This window comes from Nicrophorus vespilloides, unplaced genomic scaffold, assembly GCF_001412225.1.
Source record: "Nicrophorus vespilloides isolate i.1.1-1 unplaced genomic scaffold, Nicve_v1.0, whole genome shotgun sequence".
Taxonomy (NCBI): Eukaryota; Metazoa; Arthropoda; class Insecta; order Coleoptera; family Silphidae; genus Nicrophorus; species Nicrophorus vespilloides.
In genome coordinates this window covers 312792-334245 of record NW_017096746.1, presented here as the reverse complement: position 1 = coordinate 334245, position 21454 = coordinate 312792, and the positions used below count along the sequence as shown (strand labels likewise).

Sequence of the window (21454 nt, the reverse complement as noted above, 5' to 3'; positions counted from 1 at the left end):
CACGATGGGGGAGGAAAGAAGAGAGAGATACAGTTTTAACGTCTGGTCTTGTCCGGACAGCTTCCCTTCATTTAACCGGCTATTATTTTAAGCATGGGGTGCGTAACGGAATCAACCCTTCGTACCACAGGGGTCGGCATGAATGCGTTTTATTAAAATTACCTATGCTTCTATACAATGTGCAGCCTATGCTGCACAAAACACTCTTCCACCCTTCGTACATATCCCTCTTCCTCATTTTCTCTCCGACACGCACACATTCACGTACATGCACGCTTCAATTGCATTCCAGTAGTGGCCAATTTTAACTTGTACTCTATTTTTAGAAATAGCTGATTGGACAGTCCTATTTGCGACTAACTGAATACAACAAGGACTAATAAATTCTATTTTCAGTCGGAAATGTCTCTAAATTAATTGTTACCTATACCATACCACTATTAACTTACATCACTACTTTTTTGCTGATGCGTGAGATGGAGTAACAATTTAATTACTTTATTTTGATTACATCAATATAGTAATTAGAAAATAATAACAAAAATGGTGAAACAAATCAGGATTGATACAATGTTATTGATTTTTTTTATTACAGTATATTTTCAGTATGACGTATTCAGTCCAAACCACCAAATTTGTTTTTATCACTTGATATTACTTTAGTATACCAATAATATAAGTTTATTTTAAAATTTGCAATTAATTACTAGTTTTAAATCTGTATATATGCAACAAAGAAAGAAGTCTTTTGTATATCTTGAATTATTTACTAATAAAACAATTCAAAGGTAAAAAAACTGTACAAAATTAATGTACTTTATTTTTCCTACATAACTTATATTTTTTCGTATGTTTAAGGGTTAACAACTGCTATTATTTCAGTATTTGATACTAAAATATATATCCTTAAAATAATTACTTGCTTTTATTTTCTGAAATGTAAATAAATATATATAACAAATTAGAAAAGATACCTTAAAAATTGAAATTAGTTCAGAATTTTACACAAAATTCTATTTATTATTACTTTCACGTTCATAAATATTGATTTTCTGTGCATTTTGGTATAAATTTCTTGATAACGACAAAATATATATTTTTTAATACTTTACTAATAAATAGTACTTACTCATAACAATTTAATTGACATATCTAATTGTTTCTTTATTATTTGCAATTTTTGGCTTAACACTTTTGCATTCGGAAAGAAAGATATGTTCGGATAACGAACAACTTACCGGCCATGAAGCATTTTAAATCCATAATTGGTTAAAGAAACAATTCGGTTAACATACATCGTCTTTAAATGGATTATATTTGTCATAAAATCACCCATTCTATTATGAATGCTTCTACAGCTATGTTTAAATTTATTAAGAAGTAAGAATCTCAATAGTTTTATAAATACAAATTATTCTATTTAAATACAAATATGATACTGAACAATTCACAACATGTTCTTAAATAAAATGTGTACATTTTGGGAAATGACATTGCTAGAAATATACGACACCCCAATTCCATCTGCTTAGGCACAGTCCTATTCTTCAGCTTTTGAATTATATTTTCGTTTACATTGAAATCTATGTAATACATATCGTAACCCACCTTTTACCAACTGCGCCAAAACATATATCTAATTTACTGACAACTCATTTCCGGTTAGTTGAAAAATAAAAGACCGAAAACATCATGCTATTAATTACGTAACAATTAACAGAATTATGTGTTAATCATGAATATGAATGGACAAAATGGAAAGATATTAAAAATAAGGGTAGAAAGAGTTGGGTCGATAAATAATGGGCAATAAAAATATGTAAATACAATTTTTAAAAGCTAATAGTAATTTATAATTTTTGTTACTACTAAATTTAATATATTATTGCAGTTTATTTCCAAATAAATCAAATACAATTTGCACACAGATTTGTTTATGAAGACTCATTAATGTTGTCCAACAGAATAAATTTGTTATTTGTTACAAAACTACAAAGAAATAATTGTTAATAAATTTGACCTCAAAAATATTTCATATATAAATTTTCATGTCACCTTTACGATGAGGACGAAAACGTGACCTCCAATAACTCTAAATAATAAAGTTTTACCGCTGGAGGATCATGAAAAATGTCTTGGCTTGCATCTGGATAGAAGATTCATTTGGAAGAAACTTATATGGATAAAGAAATAGCATCTAGGTCTGAAATTCAGTAAACTATATTGGCTGCTCGGAAGAAAATCAGTGCTCGACAACAAATTATTGATATACAAATCAAAACTCAACCCAGTATGGTCATACAGTTGTGGAGTTGAGCAAGCAAGCATCGAAATACTCCAGTGATTCCAATCAAAAACATTGCGGACAATCACCGATTCACCCTGGTATGTCCCCAATAGTGTCATACATAGTGACTAGAAAATGGAAACGTTTAAAAGTGTAATTACAAACTATAGTGAAAGGTACAAACGAAGACTACAATCACACCTACATACAGACTTAAAAAGTGCAAAATTCTATACTTACCACATATATTTTCAAATGACATTATACTAATTTATACAGATGGATAGTGATGAAAAAAACGCCGTTAATATTATTAAAAAATGATGTATATTTTTATTGTAATTAAACTTTAAAATTTAATAGTTTATTGTTAATTACTATGAAAATATTGCTTGCTAATAGATCGAAGAACTGTAACACAAAATTTTCATTTAAAAGAAAAAATTAGGTAATTTACCGGTTAACCAGTATATACTTAAAATATATAGGGTTACGGTTTAAAATCTCGGTAATTTTGGTTGCTCCCTAATTATTAGATTATATAAAATTGTCTTAATTGCATATTATCAACCCGTAAGTTATATCATACACAAACGATTAACCTTTAACTCTATCTCCCTTAATCCCCTGTGCGAACCTTATCAATGCTACATTGTCGTCGCATTTTTCATTGATGTCATTTTTCAAACAAGGGGTTAACTCGTACGTCGTTTATCAGATCGACGACTCCCCAATTCAGCAAACTGATAAAATCTTCATTATCTATCACGTTATTAATTATATTTAACTGAAAGGACGATCTGATATGAAACTCATTAATATAATTAAATTCAATTACTATTTTTTTTTCTTCGTACAATTGATTCCATCGTTCTTCGTCCTTCTGTAAGGTTCCATCATTAATGAATCGCACAGAAGTGAGTACTCGAAGACCAGACCTGCTTATAAATAAGTATCGGAGATAATTGATTTTATGCATTATGGATTAGCGTGAAATAATTAATTTACATTCCGGCAATAAACGGAAGCAGCGTCCATTGCATGACTTCCTTTATAACTCGACAACAACAACAATACTACCAAACAGCTATAGTTCGATGCTCATAATCAATAAGTGAAAACAATTAGAATTAGAAATTGAATGATGCTCATGCTAATTATGATTGGTTTCAGTATAGATAATAACACAATTTCGTAGATTTCAATAATTATTTAAACACACACAAACAAATTATTTTTAAATAATAATTCTAAACGAACTACTGCATAGTGCGGTTTCGATCAGTGCGGATTCACTGTTACAAAATAAACTACATTTTAATTGAACAAAATTTAAATAAATTATAAAAAATTAGTTCACAAAATTGTTTTGTTTTGACAATGATCTTTTTTTTTCATCATGTTTTATATATTTAGTTCCTCGATTAGTCCGGTTTAATTTATATTTTTATAAATTTTATATTGTATTTGTAAACAAGATAATTCTAGTTTAATAAACAAAAACATCTTTTCTTAGTTATATAACAATAATGTAATGTAAGTTTATTAGATTTATAATTAAAAACATGTTCACAATAAGTTGTTTAATCTGTTTTGCTGTTTCCATAATTTTTATTCTGACAATTGTTGGACAATAAAAATGTGAATTAATTCATAATTTTAATTATTATATATCAGATTTATAAGTAAAAAAAAATATTATTTTCAAGCTTTTTATCTGCTTATCTTTAGTTCTTCATAGTTATTTAACTTTATTAGATTTATAATTTAAAAAAAAAACATATTCACAATAATCTGTTTACAATTGTTTACTGTTTTCATAATTTTTATTCTAACAATTGTAAGACAATACATATTTGTTTAGTCATATAACATTAACCGACATTAATGTTATATAACTAAAAACATAATGTGAATTAATTGATAATGTTAATTATTATATATTAGATTTATAAGTAAACAATATAATTATTTTCAAGCTTCTATCTTTACAATTTGTAGTCTGCTGTACTAATATAATTTATTGAAAATTGTTTGGATCTTGTATTCACTATTTTTTTCGTTTTTTTTTAAATTTACTTAATATAGAAATATTTTTGGTTTTTTGATTAATTTTTGTTCTTTCTTTCTTTTTTTTACTTTGCGTTATAAAACATACAAATTACTGTAGATTATTTTATTTTGAACACGTTTATATTAAATAATTAAACTTTTACTATTTAAATTAATAAAAAGTAAGGCAGAAATATTTTTAAAAAAGTAGATATTTTATAGCCAACTTTAATTATCTTTGTCACAATTAAATTTATTTATAGAAATAATTTGTCTACCATTAAAATTAATATCTCAATTATTTCTAATAATAGAATATATCAAAACATTTTTTTTGCCTCCACATGAAGTACGTTAACTTTATATAGAAAACAATTGTTAATTAAAAATCTTATCATAATTATTTGCAATACAGGATGCATTGCGTTCATAAAGTCCTAGGTTATTGTATTTATTTTGGAGTTATTCTCCAAAACGATTGATACATTATAAATATGGAATAACAATAAACAATAGATTGTAAGCATGCATTGAATGCATTATATTTACTATATCCGTTATGTCAATTTTTCGTTGTAATAATAAATTGGTTATGTAGGTGACAAGAAAATAGTATTAACAAAATTATAGTTACATTATTTGCATTCTGATCTGTTCATGCTTACAAAAAGCAATGCGAAATTGTTCCACCACTTCCACAAGTTTAATCCTAGCTACTGACCTGGAATGGAGATTTTCAACTGATGGTATCATTGTTCCAGAATTACAGACCATTAAACGATTATACGGATTCCCAAAACAATTATTTTATTAACTAAAGGTATAAGTACATATTACTACACCTATTAGAGCATAATTTATTAACTACTATAAAATTATATAATAAATTACAGATTATGTTCAATTTTTAATATTTAATTAATTTTATAATTATAAAAGATATTTGAACGTAGAAATATTCATTTTAAAATAATTTGTTAAATAATTTTTTTTTTATTTTTTATGCATGAAACAATTATTTTCAATTTTAATTTATACATTATTATTGTTACTAATTTGGACCAAAGGACTATGGACCTTTCTATTAAACAATATTTCTTACGTTCAATAATCATTTTTATATTAATTATTTTTAGCAATCTATTGCATATTTAGCTACAGATAAATATTAAATGAACCCACATGTTCATACATAATATTATATGAAAACTGCTATTTACACATTTGGTTATAATTCTAAATCCAATAAATTAATCCCATTGAATAATTCCTGCTGAGAAATTGAAGGCAAGCAGGCAGAGATTGTACTTTGTGTGCTGAGAACGCCATATAATTTTCTATTAGTACAGTATTTACGTGCATTTACGTTTTCTTTTCTATTCTTGTTTGCTTTTTTTTATTTTCGTCGACAATATATACGACTTTCTTCGGCATCCCTCTAACACTACATCTACTACGATTCGACTACTTACGACTCAAACACTCCCACGTTATTCCAAGCGACAGTTGTCTTCGCCCACTCGGTTTATGTTCAACCATGTCCAATATATTGGCATTTTTCCGAGCGACTCCTTCTATATTGACAATATAATCAATATGTTTTCCTTTAGGTAACATTTTTTTGTTAGAGGTTTGGTAATCCTTTGTGACACGGGATGCTGAAAGAGATTTCATAATTTTGATTTGCTTGTAACCTGTCTTTACATCAGAATTTGATCAAACACATTATAAACATCTACAACAATAATAAATTATTAAATAAAAATTACGTCTTGTATTATGGAATTGAGTACATAAAAACTGAAGATCAAATAACTTAATTTGTAGAACATACAAACTTCATGATTGTATGTTCTACAACTTCATGATGTGTTTATATAATAGACTCGTAAATGTGCAGAGATTATACTCATATAATACTGTTGGATTTATGTAAGTTTGCATTAAGAAGACAAATACTTCATTAAGATGAGAATTTAATAAATAGAAATTACGAAGACTCAATTAAAATATGTTTGTTACTCCATTAGATTATACATCTTTGGTTAATAGAAATAATCTAAGCTTTGTGTATAAATGTGCATGTTTACAATAAATTATGTTATTAAACGAAATAATCATTAAATAATCGTGAAACAGTTACTAATATGAACCTGAGAAATCTATCCTTAGTTGTATTAGTTATAAACTATAAATATAAATTATTGAAAAAGAATTAATCTGTCTTTTAAAATTGATGATTTTCGAAAGGGTTGTTCGTAAGTCAGGAGAATTTTAAAAAATTCAAAATATACTTATCTTACCACACACACTTTATCATGGTTTTACGTTTTCCGTATTAATGACTGCATAATTTGAAAAATATAGATTAAAATAAACAAAATACTTACTTACAAATACTTTTCAATGTAGACATCACAAATATTTAATAAAAAACGACAAAAGAAACAAATGCAACAAAACAGATAGTACGTCTTCCAAAAATATTATATTTTATTAAAGAAAATATCAATTTTTGTTTGGACAGTAAATTTTTTATCACTATATAACTCCTTGTAACGGGTTAGAGCTTTTAGAATTTTATTCGTAAGTCCGGGAATTCGTAACGGGATAACTGTATTTGATAAAAAAATTAAAATTATCGTTATCAAATCATTAATTATTTTCTATGTATTTTTATATATTTTAACTTGTCGTTTCTGTATGTCAACTAATAATACATGATAATTAAATATCTTCATATATTTAATTAAAAAATGAATTAAGTTCTAATATAATTTATAAACTTATTATTATATTATCATATAATAAATATGGAATAGATTTTATTTGTAAACTGTAATTTATATAATAGTAACGTAACTCTTGTTTGTTTTTGTTACATTAATATTAATTAAATAAAAATAATTTCTATACTTATTTATAGTAATGGTTTATATAACATTAATCAGTTAGTTTTTTTGTTTTGTTTCAAAGTGTGAAAATTTACCAAAACTTATATTATTTTGCACTATATAATTTACAAAAGCCCTGTATATGATTAATAATTAATGTTATATCAATAAGAAAGAAAAAAAATCTTAAAATTGAAAAAAAAAACTACTATTGAGAATTAATCCAATAAAATATAATATTACAACTTATTAAGTATTCTATAATATTAATTATATAAAAAGTTTATTCAATTTTATTTCTTCTACAAAATATATACAATTACAAAATAATGTATTGCATTTCAACGAAAATTGTGATGGTAGTGGTTATAATTTTTCGGTCTAGAGTCCAGACGTTATAGTTCGTGTACCACTAAAAACACATGGTATATAATTTTTATTAATATATGTTGATTACTGGTTACTACTCATATTAGAAATAACATAACATTACAGATTATTTCCTAAATATCAATGATATATAATAATACCATTACTATTTTTGTTTCTGTTAAATTTATATTAATTAATTGATAACATTTACTATACTTATATGTCGTTTTATATCGTTATACATTTTTTGACTTAGACATTTTTATTATAGAAGAAAACAATTATTCTACACATATTTGTATTGTTATAATTTTTTTTTGTTTTAACATATTTTTAACTTTATTTTTTATCTATTTATACAAAATGAACCATTATTTGAATAATAGTGAATTGAATATAATTATTGTAATCATCGTTCGACAAGAGAATGATATGTGAATTACTTAAACACGTTCCTAGCAAAAAGAAAATTACTAAATCGAGTTCCTTGTTTAAAGAACCTGCAGGGGTGTTTCTCAAAATAAGTTACTTCTTTCTTATTTCATCTTTTTTTATATCTCGCTGTTTCATGCATGAAGAGATCTTTCCCGGGTTCAAATTAAAATCAGTGTCAAATACTTTTTTTCGTCCTTTCGTCTGCGAGAAACATCTTGGGCGTGAATGATGCGAGAGTAAATGTAAATTTTAATATGCGAATTAATCAGGCTGCGAAAATTACAAACTTATGAATAGGAGGTCTTTGGTGCTCGCTGCACGATGAAGTCCGTCGTCTCACTCCATCATTCTTTACTGTTCTTTATTTTTTCGTACCACTGAGGGTATATGATTAATTATATTTTTTTTAACAATGCATTTGCAAAGTTTTTTGTTGTTGTTACTTTTATTATTATTATTTTTTATGTATAGCATAATATAGTTGCTATATATACATGACACCAAAATTGACTGTATATTAAATATCCATAACCCTTAGTAGTGGGGATTTAGGAGGCGAGGGGAAGTAATATTCGAGCAGGCGCGAACATGCCATCATGGGCGAGCTATGCTTCAGTTGCCATGAGTCCCTGAAAGTGAGCTCATGTCAGAATCCACTCCTGAAACGAAAAAATAAACACGCGCAACATTTCGAATTCCGCGCTCTTTCGTCGGACGAGACAAGACAGCAGTATTCAAAAATACAATTGCGAAATGTGATAGCACCTCTACCATCAAGAAAGTGATATAATCTCCCCCGTTCGACCCGGCGCCTAATTACATTCAAATGCAGGAAAAAATCGCACATTTTGGATTATTCAGTTAGTCCCAGGTAAATGACATTTACTTCTTTCATATTTTATTAGGCACGAGGGGTGCGCAAAATATATTTTTTTTATTCGCTTTCCATCCGAAGGCGAAATTAGGTCAGCGAAGAATAAGGAGAGAATGAGAATTAGAAGAAAAAAAAGCGAAAAGAAAATGAGGAATAATTGTATTTCCGTTTCCTTGAGCCTCATTATTAGCGGAAAAGCAGTATTTGCTTTTGCAGTAAGTCCGAAATAATGAATTGTATTAAGAAAACATATTTAGTATCTTTCATTCGGTTAATAGGTATGAAAAGAAATTGCGTTTAATGAAGATTCAAGAGGGTTAAATATGGGAGCTTAATTAGTCCGAAGAAAGTGCACTTTTTCGCTGATGGAATATTTAAACTGCTAATTACGAATGTAGTGTTTCCTCTTCTCGAGCATTTTACGAGCGACGGATTCGCAAATTAAACAATAATAAACCTAGTCCGAAAGTGCAGAACTACCACCAACCGTCCTCTCGCCCCTCTCCGCTTCGAGCGCTCAGACACAGACGAATAGCACTGAATTTTAAATTGCAATTTTACAAACATGGAATTTTAAATACTAGACGGACGCTCGCTCCGGCTGCACCGTGCATGGCTAAACATTTGTGAAATATGGAATGCTTTGTTTTATACAAAGATTTAATTATGAAAATTCCAGTCGACGTAAATTCACGGGTTTTATGTGTAGTAGCTACTGCCACCAACCTCCTCTTCTCTTCTCCTACCACTCCTGTCTCCGACAATGGCTTGGCCCCAACATACCAAAAAAGGATAGGCGAACAGGAAAAAAATAAAACAAGAGCGTGAGTGAGAAGGATAGAGGAATGAAATTTATGCAGGTGCTCTCTTATGCCCTAAAATATGTGCATAATTTTCATGGGATATCTATAACGAGTGTGGCCCGAAATATTCATCCCTCAAACAGTTTCAAGTGATGGAATTACGGAATTATTCACTAACCGAGAGAAGAATAAGATGAAGCGAGAAGAAATATATATATGGGTAGCGGTGGGCAGGAGAAAGGAAGAAAAAAAAAATGAAAGCACAATGAAAGGGAGGCGAAACACTTTCGGTTTCTTTTTGAATTATTTAACTTGCGTAATCGTTATTTTGAGTGTGGATAGTATTTACATTACAAAGAAGAGCCAATTACACCTTATATTTAAAACATATATCCATGATTAATTTGGACAATCCTTATTAATTGCTATTTTTATTATTGTTTATTTATTTTTAATCATACAAAATGTTAAAATTTCTACACTTTGACATTAAACTATATTTTAATAATAATAATAATGTTTATTGCATCAGTCGTACAAAAAAACATATACAAAAATAAAAACTACAAAATAAATATGTATAATTTCAAAAAAGTCGATTGACATTGGGTCTTCCTGCCCGGCTATATTTTATTTTATACAAAAATAACTAAATAAATATATTATGTACTAATAGCATTAACAAAGCATTTAATGAATTAAATATACCAAAATTGTATTTATATTATTTTGTCTTTAAAATATTTTAATGATTCCAATAATAATTAGTACAAAATACACAATTTACTTATTACAAAAAAGGATGTTGTTAAACTTTGCTCAATGCTTTTTTTCTTAAATTATTATTACAAATAAACATTGTTGTCTGTAAATGTAAAAAATGCTCATTTAATTTAATACATTTATTTAAGTTTAACATATTCCCTGGTTTGTACTCTTGTCACCAATCTACGATTTTTTTGCTAACAAATTAATATACATTTTAATTGTAACAAATCTTTAAACTCGCAAAATTACACAATACAAAACAGATAAAACTTATCTTAAGTTATGAGATAAAAATTCTAATAACAACAACAATACTATTGATGATTTCTGTATTGTTATTAGATGCACAGTTTCTATTAACCAGAACTGCCATAAAAATCTATTTTTATTAAATTGTAAACTAAATATACTTCATATTAATGAATGCGGCTAACTTAAACAAATTTTATGAAAAATAATAATTAGTTAATAATTCAAGACATACCAGTCTTAGCAATATAGTATAAAGAAATACCTAGCACATTACGACTAATCGGTTCTGCCAATATCCAGGACTGTTTGAAACTGGACTAACCGAGAAACTAAATATATAGAAAAATATGTTCCATTTATTACATTTTTATTTTGCTCGATTCAAATTTTATAACAGGGTTGATTGAAACTTCACATAACCATTACTTTGGTGAAAAAAAATATCATTCACAAAAATTTGAATTAAAATTTGAAACATCATTTTTTTTTACTTAATACCTTGCATAGTGCGATATATGCTATATATTTTCAATTATATATTATTCTAAAGATGCAAAAAAAGACGAAATACTAAAAAATAAAAAAGGTATTTTCTGTCTTGGAAAGTTTTTAGTTCATGAAGCGTGCATCTACAATGAGAGTTTTCGCACAATATTTACAGAGCTGTAATGATGGTAAAAAATCCCTACTATGCATCTTTATTGTCATTTTGAAAACATGCCCTCCGTGCACAAAGCACCCATTGTTGCTGGTGATTTCTTAAAATGTGCATTATACGGGAGCGCTTTAATATACACTCGGGCTGTTGTTCCACTCAACTATCGTCCCATAAATATTTCACAATATTGGGTGAACGGGTACTCTAAATTATTTGAATCAGCACAAGTGGACTTGACGTGTGTTAACGTGGAAACACATATTTTATGGTCATACATTATGATCAAACGCAGGAACTGCATCGAACGTGGATGTTCCAGATTCTAGAATGTATTAGCTTTGTAAGCGGAAATGCTAAGAAACGGATGTTTGCTTTTTAAAAACTTAAAAGAAACTGTAACACATTTCTTCTAACAAAAATAATATTATAAATAATATTTATTATTATACCAATAATTCAATTATTTTAATATATTTTTTTTTTCATTAGAAAAATATATATCAACAAGAATATTCAGAAATAATGTTAAATCTTTATGTGATATATTTAGTTTCAATTAGAAAATGAGTTTCAAAATAGAAGGCAGAAAATAAGAAAAATTTAGTAATCATTTTAATCTTTAGAACTGTGTCAACAGTGTGTGTTTTTACTGCAACCTTATATTGAAAACTTCATAGATTGACAAACATTTCGCGATATTTGAAAAGTAGCTTGACAATTTTACAAGTGAATAAAGTTATTTATATATATATTTCATTTTACTCTACACTTGCCACTTTTCTTGGCAAGTAATGCATATAGTATATAAACATATAGATACTAGAAGTTATATTGATTTTCTTCACTTAAAGCTACTTCAACACTGTGCGTGACATGAGACATAAATATTTGTCAGGAATACCAACTGCTATGTACACAGTTTACTGTTATTAGACTCTGAGATAATCAATAGTAGTTGGTATGCCTGACGAACATAAAACTCTCATATCACGCAAAGTGTGGAAAAAATCACTATATTAAGTATAAAATTTCCTATATAAACTTGCCAGACTATAGAAAATATACGGAGGTCATCACATCATATCTTCTTCATACGTACAGTATTTTTTTTTGTAAACTTACAAAGGAAAGTTTTGTTTTGCGCAATAAATTGCAAAAGTTTCGCATGTAAACAAAGAAATATTAACTTCAATTTGTTGGCGGAAATTAATTAGAGTGCAATAAATCAGAACGACAGGCTGTGCTCGCACTGCGAGAAAAAAAAAAAGTATATGAAAAATTAATTAGCAGCGAACAGATTAATTTTCAAAATTGTATATGGGTTTTGCGCCGTCGAGGAGAGCGAGAGAAGAAAGTTTCCGTATTTATCTTATTTACGAGCCTCTTTACATAATTAATGTTCATTCATCTCGTGGAAAGGAGGAGGAGGAGGTATTACCGAAATATTGTTTCGTTCTGCTTATTGCATCTGAAGGGAATCCATTGTTATTGGACGGACTTAAGCGCTGGATTCGATGAGAGATTGATTGATGAAGAAAAAAATACATGTTGAGATTTTGTCGAGTGGCCGAAGGCAAATTAGGAACTTAAAGGAATTAGGATTACACGAATACAATTTTGGAGAGGGGACTCGGTTATTTGTTTATCTCCTTCCTTTATTTCGTCCAGGATTCTTTCTACTTCTTCTTCTTATTCCGAGCTGAGTGCTCGAATTAATTTAATCGAATACAACTTATTCGGGTTGGGCGAGAATCAATAGGGAGGAAAGTTTCTTTTGCCGGACGACGCTCTAACTGAATTTGAAAGTTTTTGGCCGGTGCTTATTGAGTAAATTGAAGTTCAATGGGTTTCCATATATATAAGTCCAATAAGCAAATCAATAATACTCGAACGTGGAGCACGCTTTTCAACTTTTAAAATTGTCCAACATTTCTGAACAAACGTCAAACGTATTTAGAATCAAATAAAATTAAGTATATAGTACAATCTTGCTGGTAATCGGTTTTTCCAGTATCCCGCACTGTTTGAAACCGGACTAATACGAACAAAAGTAAACTTGACTATAGTGATTGAGGTCTAATCGAAGTAAATACAGGTTTGAATTAACCTGAAGATTTAGTAGTAAAATAAATAATTGCATGATTGATTAGATTGAGTTGCGTGTCGTTATTCAAACGCAGCCTCGGGATGCTGTGAATTGATTTATCTTCGAAGGTTCTTTAAAGATACATAAATATATACGATACGTCTGTAGTCGGACATGTACAAATAAATGTTTGGGATCCGTTGGAATAATATCTCGATATATACCAATTACGATTTCCATGTCGATTATTTGTTCGGTGATAAATACCACTCTTTGAGCAAACATAAACACAAGCACACATCGATGGATTCTGAAGAAACGGAGGAGCAAAATAAAAAAATAAAATTGAATATTGATTTTGATAATTGAATTAAGATTGGTATATATCATATGCATACGTACGTGGTAGGTAGTCTAGGGGGATTTGTAGATAGGCGCGCTTTATCGCATAATGTAATCTTCATGAAGTTTGGTATACGTCTCCTTTCAAACGACATACCCAGCACTGGAAGCGATTGTTAAAATTTTAAAAGATCAATACCGTCTATGCTTACTCTACCTTAAATAATATTAGTTTGGGAAGTTAAGATGGGAGAAAGTACAAAGATGCGATCGATAAATCGATTATAAACTATTTTTTATTTAGTTAATCGACAGCCCACACCTCCGGAGCCGCATTCGGCTCTTTAAGAAGTATATATCTAAACATTTTACTTTACTTCATTGCATCGCGTGATACAATCACATTAAATTTACAAACGAATACAGTCAAGGTTATTACCCAAAACATAAAGAAACAAAACGCGATTTACATTTGCGAAAGTTATTGATATTTTTTTCTATGCTTTTACTGAAATATTTTATTTTGGGTGAAAAGGTCCTAACTGTACCTTAAATATTACTCTGGGAAGTAAAGATGGAATAAAGTACAAAGACACTATCCAAAATTAAATTGTAAAATATTTTTTGTTTAGACCAGAAGTCGTCAATCTGGGGCTCCGAAACATCTCTTTTCATTATTAATCAATCTATTATATTGGTTGCTCAACACTCCAAAATATGTTATACTTAATTATGCAATTATTTGGATAGAGTCAATTAAATTAATTAATGTTCAATAATATAAAAATAAAATAGTAGCTCAGCAACTTTTACTTTCTTGTTTACAATGTGATTTCATCGTAATATTTCGTTACAACGAGATAGGAAGTCTGGCGACAATGAACCACTTTAGTTGAATAACCAAAGAAAGCCTGTATATTCCTTTTAAAAGGCCGAGCATTGTGTGGCAATGTCTCGTAATACTAGTCTAGCCAACCCCTTTGGTTAGTTTAACTTCAACAAGTTTGTCAATTCTTGAGATCAAAGCACATTTGTCCACAAAATTCTTCCCTAAGAAACATCTTCTTTATCATTGACATTTCTTAAACAATATTCATTTATAATCATCAGTTATTCTAAATTTATTATAACTTTTAAATAATATGTATTATTTTAATTGTTTAAAGTTAATTCTCATTTAAATAAATTTGATTGTGGAATATAGATTTATAGCATAATATTTTGCAACTTCAATTTTCATTTTTAAAAAATATGCCAAGCCCAAAAGAATAAATCTTAAGGAATCTTGAATACAATTACTGAATTGGATTTATGTAAAAAGCGAAATAAATATTGAAATTTTCCATTTCGGGAAGAATTGAAGAAGAAAAAATGCTGCAGGCAATAAATCAAATATTGAAATTTTCAATAAATTTTAATTATTCATAGGAGGTGGCATCATTTTCAGTCGTTCCGCTGTCGGCTTCTTATTCTTTGTGTCTAATAAGGCGACGTCAAAAGTTTTCGACCGAAACAATAAGTGTATATGACTAATGTTGTGATAAACCCATCTCGTTTCGTAATTGACAGGAAGACGAAACCCACGACCAGCATATTTATTACCATAAAAAAAATTAAATTAAAAACAACAGAAAAGAGAATTAAAAAAGAAGAAAACAGTTGAAGAGAAGAATATGTGGTGTTTGTGTGCTTACTAGAATTATCCACCATGCTACATGCATGTCGCTGCCCCCTCATTAGAGAAGGGCTTATACATATTTATCAATTCAGACCTTTATAATTATTGTCACGTACTTTGGGTTTTGGGTATATAGAAAAGGGGGTTAAGGAAAATAAAATTTGCGTATAAGATTATGGCTAATAAAGCACGTAGGCGTTAACATGAATATTTATGCGGATTCGCGTTCAGGGGATGACAAACTTTTTCGCTGAATAACCTATCGCTGTGTGAAAGAAAAAAAAGTGTGCGTGTATATATAGAGAGAGGAAAGTGAGAGAACTTCCGCCACAGTATCAAATACCAATTATTACCCTATAGAATATCGTAATAAGATTGTGCGTTGAGTTTCAATAGAATTTTTACCATGAATACATTTTTCTTCTTTTTCCATACATTCTTCAGTCGCGTTTTCCCTTCGCTTTTCTTTTTTTTTGTTTATTACATTTATGATTATGTATATAAGTCTCATCCACAAAGCAGTCAGAAGGATAATGGGATAAAGGAAAGAAAAAAATGTATATGAAGAGAATGAGAAGGAGAGGAAGAAAAAAAGATGAAGCGTCGTTGTTCTTTGGTGTTCTGTCTGTTCGTTACCCCACATAGGTCGTATATTCATACGTTTGCTTTGCGCGCTTCGTTTGCCAAATGCGTTTGTCATCATGTGTATGTTACGCCCACGCGATGTGCTTTCCTCTTCTTCATCATCATCTTACGCTCTTCTTCCAGACCGAAGGTATTTGTTTGTGCATAATGCAAAATATTTCTTGGATCTCTTCATAGTCGATTGATTGAATCATGATTGAAACAATAGCATTGTTTGTATTGTAAATATTATCATAATTTTCGTTGTACTGGATTTTTTTTTAATTCTAAAAAAATGGTATTAAATCTTGGTTAGTATACAATAATTGTGCATATTTATTCAATCGATACGCGACTTTTATATTGATGAATAATTTTATAGATATATTTACTACCAAAATTATATTGGTATAAAATACTATATACATTTGTGTTAAGAGATATAGTTATAAAAGTGAAGTAAATCGTGTATATCTAAACATTTTACTTCATTGCATCGCGTGATAGAATCACATTAAATTTGCAAAACAGTACAGTCAAGGTTATTACCCAAAACATCAGAAAACAAAACGCGATTTACAAAGACATTTTTACATTTGCGAAAGTTATTGATATTTCTTTTCCCATTCTGAAATCTTTTATTTTATGGTACATTTTATTTCAATGTATTTACAATCCTTTATTGTAGATTTTTTTAAAATTATTATGAATTGTCAGCTTTTGTCTTATAAATCTGAAAACCAATCATTTTCTACTTTCTGTTTGTAATTAGTACACAGTGTGAAACAATGATACACAAGTTTTCAAAACTCATGTATAAGATGCGAGAGAATGTTTAAAAATACATGACTTATTCAAATTAATCTTAATTTAGTTTCCGGTAGACAGAAATACTTTAGAGATATCATAAAAGCACACTTAGTACACACAAGAGAAGATTTCAATCAGCTGTGAGACATTTCCGGCGCACACCCAACATGCTTCTTTCAAGGTCAAAATGAGATACAACAAGACTAAAACTTTACCATTTGTTATTAAATGTACACCCTAGAATAATAAACACACAATTCGTTTTATTTTCATTTAAAAAAGACAATAATTTAAATATTTCATAATAATATTATAAAATTCATTCATTAAAATATAAATGATCCATGAGTAAATCGTATCAAAACTAGTTTTCAGAACTATCAATTTTAAAATCCATTCTGAACAAATGTGGTCTTATGCAGTTATGAGATTTTTATAATTCTACTTCAATATGAAATACTTTAGTGATTCAAGCGGAAAACAATGATGTGTATATAATAGTTTTATGCACGTACGATAAATGACAGCACACAATATTCAGAAAAATACAAGAATAAATAAAGAAATAATTGCTAACTGAATGTACTCTTCGCCGACAATGTAATACATATAGAATAATATAAAATAATCAGCGTCTGTAGGTTGACTTATGTTTTGAACTTAGAAGAAAATCACAGCCTTCCTCTATCCACTCAGCATTTGCAATTAAATAAATAATTATAATCGAATGGGACAACTTTTGAATTATTGATGTTAGAGAACGTGCAAAATATTCATTTGATTCGATTAGCGCACATTGAAATTGCAAATTATTACAGGACATTCCCATTTGCGATGACATACGAAATTATTCTGTGATGGCTTGATACGTGTCGCTCTGCCTCTCCTGTCCCGAAATGTATAGAACTCCAACGTCGAGTTGCATCCATTATTTAATATATCATTGTACTCTTCTTGCAATTTCGATGCATACATATTTGAAGCGCGTTAAAATCTGAAATGCTAATGGTATTAATAATTAACACAAATTAAATAACGTTCGTAAAATACAACAATTATTAATGGAATTAATTATGGACATTCATTTGCACTATAGTCTATTAAAATATAAACATGCACCGATACCTCGCATAGTGCGCTAATATCCCAAACAGTTTGAAACCGCACTAATCGAGGATCAAGGAATAGAAATAAACCGCACACAGGTTCTTGATTGTTTAAAGGAAAAAACTGAAAACTATTTTCTGATACTCTAACATCATGAGTATCAGAAATTCTGAAAAACTGCTACGAAAGAAAAATATATAAATTGTATTTAATTGAATGAAAAATTAAAGAATATACTTTTTTTATATAAACCAAAGGTTTCATTGATTATATATTGAACAAACAAAGGAGTTTTATAATAATTTTTGCATATAAAAAAATTTATTAATTTCTTATAATTTATTTTTTAGCTTGCTCAATTAAAATTAGATAGTTTTGAACGAATCCGGACTGATCGAAGCAGAACTATGAGAGGTATTGCTGTAATATATGTAGAGAATGTTGCTCGTGGAGTGTTTATAAAAGTTAAACAACGTTGGTTTTGATATTATTTTAATGGGTGATTGGCATAATCAACTTATGATCTTATGAAATAGAACGAAGACAAGTTACAATTCTTTACGAAAAAATCTAACGAATATATAGTTATTTCAAAGTTAATCAATATGTGCTTTGGTTTATACTTGGATGGGTGATAAATACAATTAATGAATACAGAATCATTAACATAGAATGAATAACAATTATTAATACTACTTTCAATTGCTTGTAAATCAAGTATCTCAATGGCATATATAATATATGGGAATTAAGCAACGCGTAGCTTAGATTTAAAATCTAATATGTAGTTATTGATAACTGTGATGTAATTGGCACGTTTTAATAATCAATAAACCAATATAGGGCAATTAGGAGGCACGTAGCAAACATGTAATTTCTGTTTGTCAATAATTGAACAATTATGGGATGCATTGAGTTAGCAATATAGGTAATAATCGAATAGAACAGATGAGGAGAGGCTGCAATCAGAACAAGTAGAGCATTCGAGTGCTGACTTGGACCGGGGATGCGTTTCAGCTATTTCACATATCTGCACAAGTGGATTCCAAAATTCAATGCAGACAAAGCTATTCATTCCCCTTTGACTAATTACTTACACTCGGATATTATATTCTGCATGAGTTTCATTTCTTATCTGAACTATTGGAATAATTTATACTAACTTATAGAAGTCGACAACCTCATTTGTATGATATTTAATATTAATCGTATGCAGAGAAATGTCTTTGTAATCATCGACAAACATTCATTCTTAGAAGTATTTATTACTTTAAGCATGTTTATTTCTTATACACCGAATAAATTATTATATTTATTTAACTGTTGAATCTGAATTATACAGAAGTCGTATTTAAATAATTTAAAAAATTGGTTCTGTCAATAATTTTTAGAATTTAGTCCCGAAATCATTGACTTCGGTCAATATTCCTTTGTACATAGGAGCAGAAATGCAATTTATTACATTATTTTTTAGTTTACAAAAATGCAAATAGAGAAACAAATACATTTTGTTAAATTGTTCGACTTTTAAACCATAATTAACATATTTTTTTTTTAAATTTTTGATCATTATCAAAAATCTTTTTATTATTCAAAAATTGTATTTATTCGGTCGAAATACTAGTATTTTTTTCTATTTTATGTGTGATCTAATAAATATATTTATATTGATATATAAAATAAGGAAAATAAATTGAATAGCTGTAAAATACGAGAATCAATATATAATTTTATTATTAATTCGAAGAAGTTTAAAACGTAGCGACTTCGCCGTTTTATCGCATGCAATATGGAAGTGTATTTAAGTGCGTTGTGAATAATTGAAAATGTTAGTATAATAATCGTTCCTGGTTTCCATAAAGTTTGGCTCTTCCCGGTTAAGTGAGTAATAATTCACATATAAATGATTAAGTAATTTGGGTCTGGGGTATTAAGATATTAAACATGTATTAGGTAAAGTTTACTGCCACTGTATGTTATCGGAACATTGGATCGCGGCAATAAAGCACAGACCTATGCGGCGTCTACCGGAAACGACTTCCGTTCGACGTTTTGACGGAAATACAAGAATTATAAATTCGAAATTATCCTCATGGAAACCGCACGATGGAAGAAGTTCTACTGTAACCGCGATGAATAAACGAGTATCTTCTCAATATCAAATATTGATGCGGAGCGGAGCGTACGGTCAAGTTCTTTCCTGATCATTGATTTATCGATCCGCTCAATTACTGATTCGACACAGTCCTCCATTCTCTCTGTGTTTTTTTTCTCTCATTGAATATCTTCGTCTTTCCTCTTCGGTTTATATGGCTGGCATAGGTAATATAAGTAAATTTTATATTGGTTTCCTCCAGTGGCTTACACATCTGTAGGAAATAGTCTGCAAGGCAACACACAGAATAAATAAACGGTCTTGCTTTCATCCCTTTTTATATACAATTATGGTCTGACGCAAACAGCAACAGAGGATGCGAACGTAATGGCCATTAAACTTATATGTTGTTAAAATAAATAAGTATATTTACTATTGTTTAGTCATCAATATATCCGAGTTTATATTATCTTTTTCATTTAATGTAATATTTTCAATTTTTTTATTAAATAGTTATCTAAAATTGATACTCAACCTTATATTTCTTTTTAAAAAACAATTCATAGACATGTTTAAACCTTTGTTATTTCTAAGCTTTTTATTTCCGTAGTGGAACCTCATTTTTTTTCAAAAAGTAAACAAAAATAAAATAAAATGATCATGGCTTCATTCGTAAACTATTACAAATTTTTAACCTAATTTATCAAAAAAATCGACAAAGTACTAAATGTACTTTGATATATAAATATCACAATAATCTGCATTTTTTTTAAATCGTAAAGAACAAAATGTATGAGTTTATGAATTTCAATTATTTTCTTTATTCACTTTCTAAAAAGTCTTCCACTTAGATTTATTTAAATTACTTATATCATTTCTTGACTGAACAATTTTAATACTATGATTTCTTGACAAAATATCAAGTATAACATTCTTCAAATTATCGACAATTTTGAAACTTTGTTCAAATATTATTTTATGAACAATATAAAAAAAGGATTTTATTGATTTTGTTCAACAGTTTTCTAATTTTGACTATATTTTGAAATAAAATACACAATTATAATATTTTAAAAATATGATGTAAGTAAATATACATTAAACATTAAGTGAGTTATATTAACTCTTTTATGTCAGTATTTCAATTAATTAATTAAATATTTTTCTTTGTGCTTCTACGTTACATGACTAAACCAACCAAACCAATAGGTTAATTTTACTTACATAGGAATTACAAAAGCAGGATGTTTCATTTAATAACCCTGAATACACCTTTACAAATTGACAAAGTCCAAACGTCGTTTTAAATGTATGGAG

The 21454-nt window shown here is 28.6% G+C and overlaps 1 protein-coding gene across 2 annotated transcripts in view; it reads left to right on the top strand.

Annotated features, from left to right (window-relative positions):
• LOC108558046 (epithelial discoidin domain-containing receptor 1-like) overlaps nucleotides 1-21454 on the top strand; it is a 77149-nt gene that overhangs the window by 26637 nt on the left and 29058 nt on the right. Inside the window, exon 1 of one of the 2 annotated variants that reach the window (XM_017914836.1) lies at nucleotides 8628-8911. The exons of the other annotated variant lie outside the window; for it this stretch is intronic. The gene's annotated coding sequence lies outside the window, so the exon portion shown is untranslated. Of the gene's footprint in view, nucleotides 1-8627; nucleotides 8912-21454 lie in introns of those variants that run through there. 2 annotated transcript variants of the gene reach the window in all.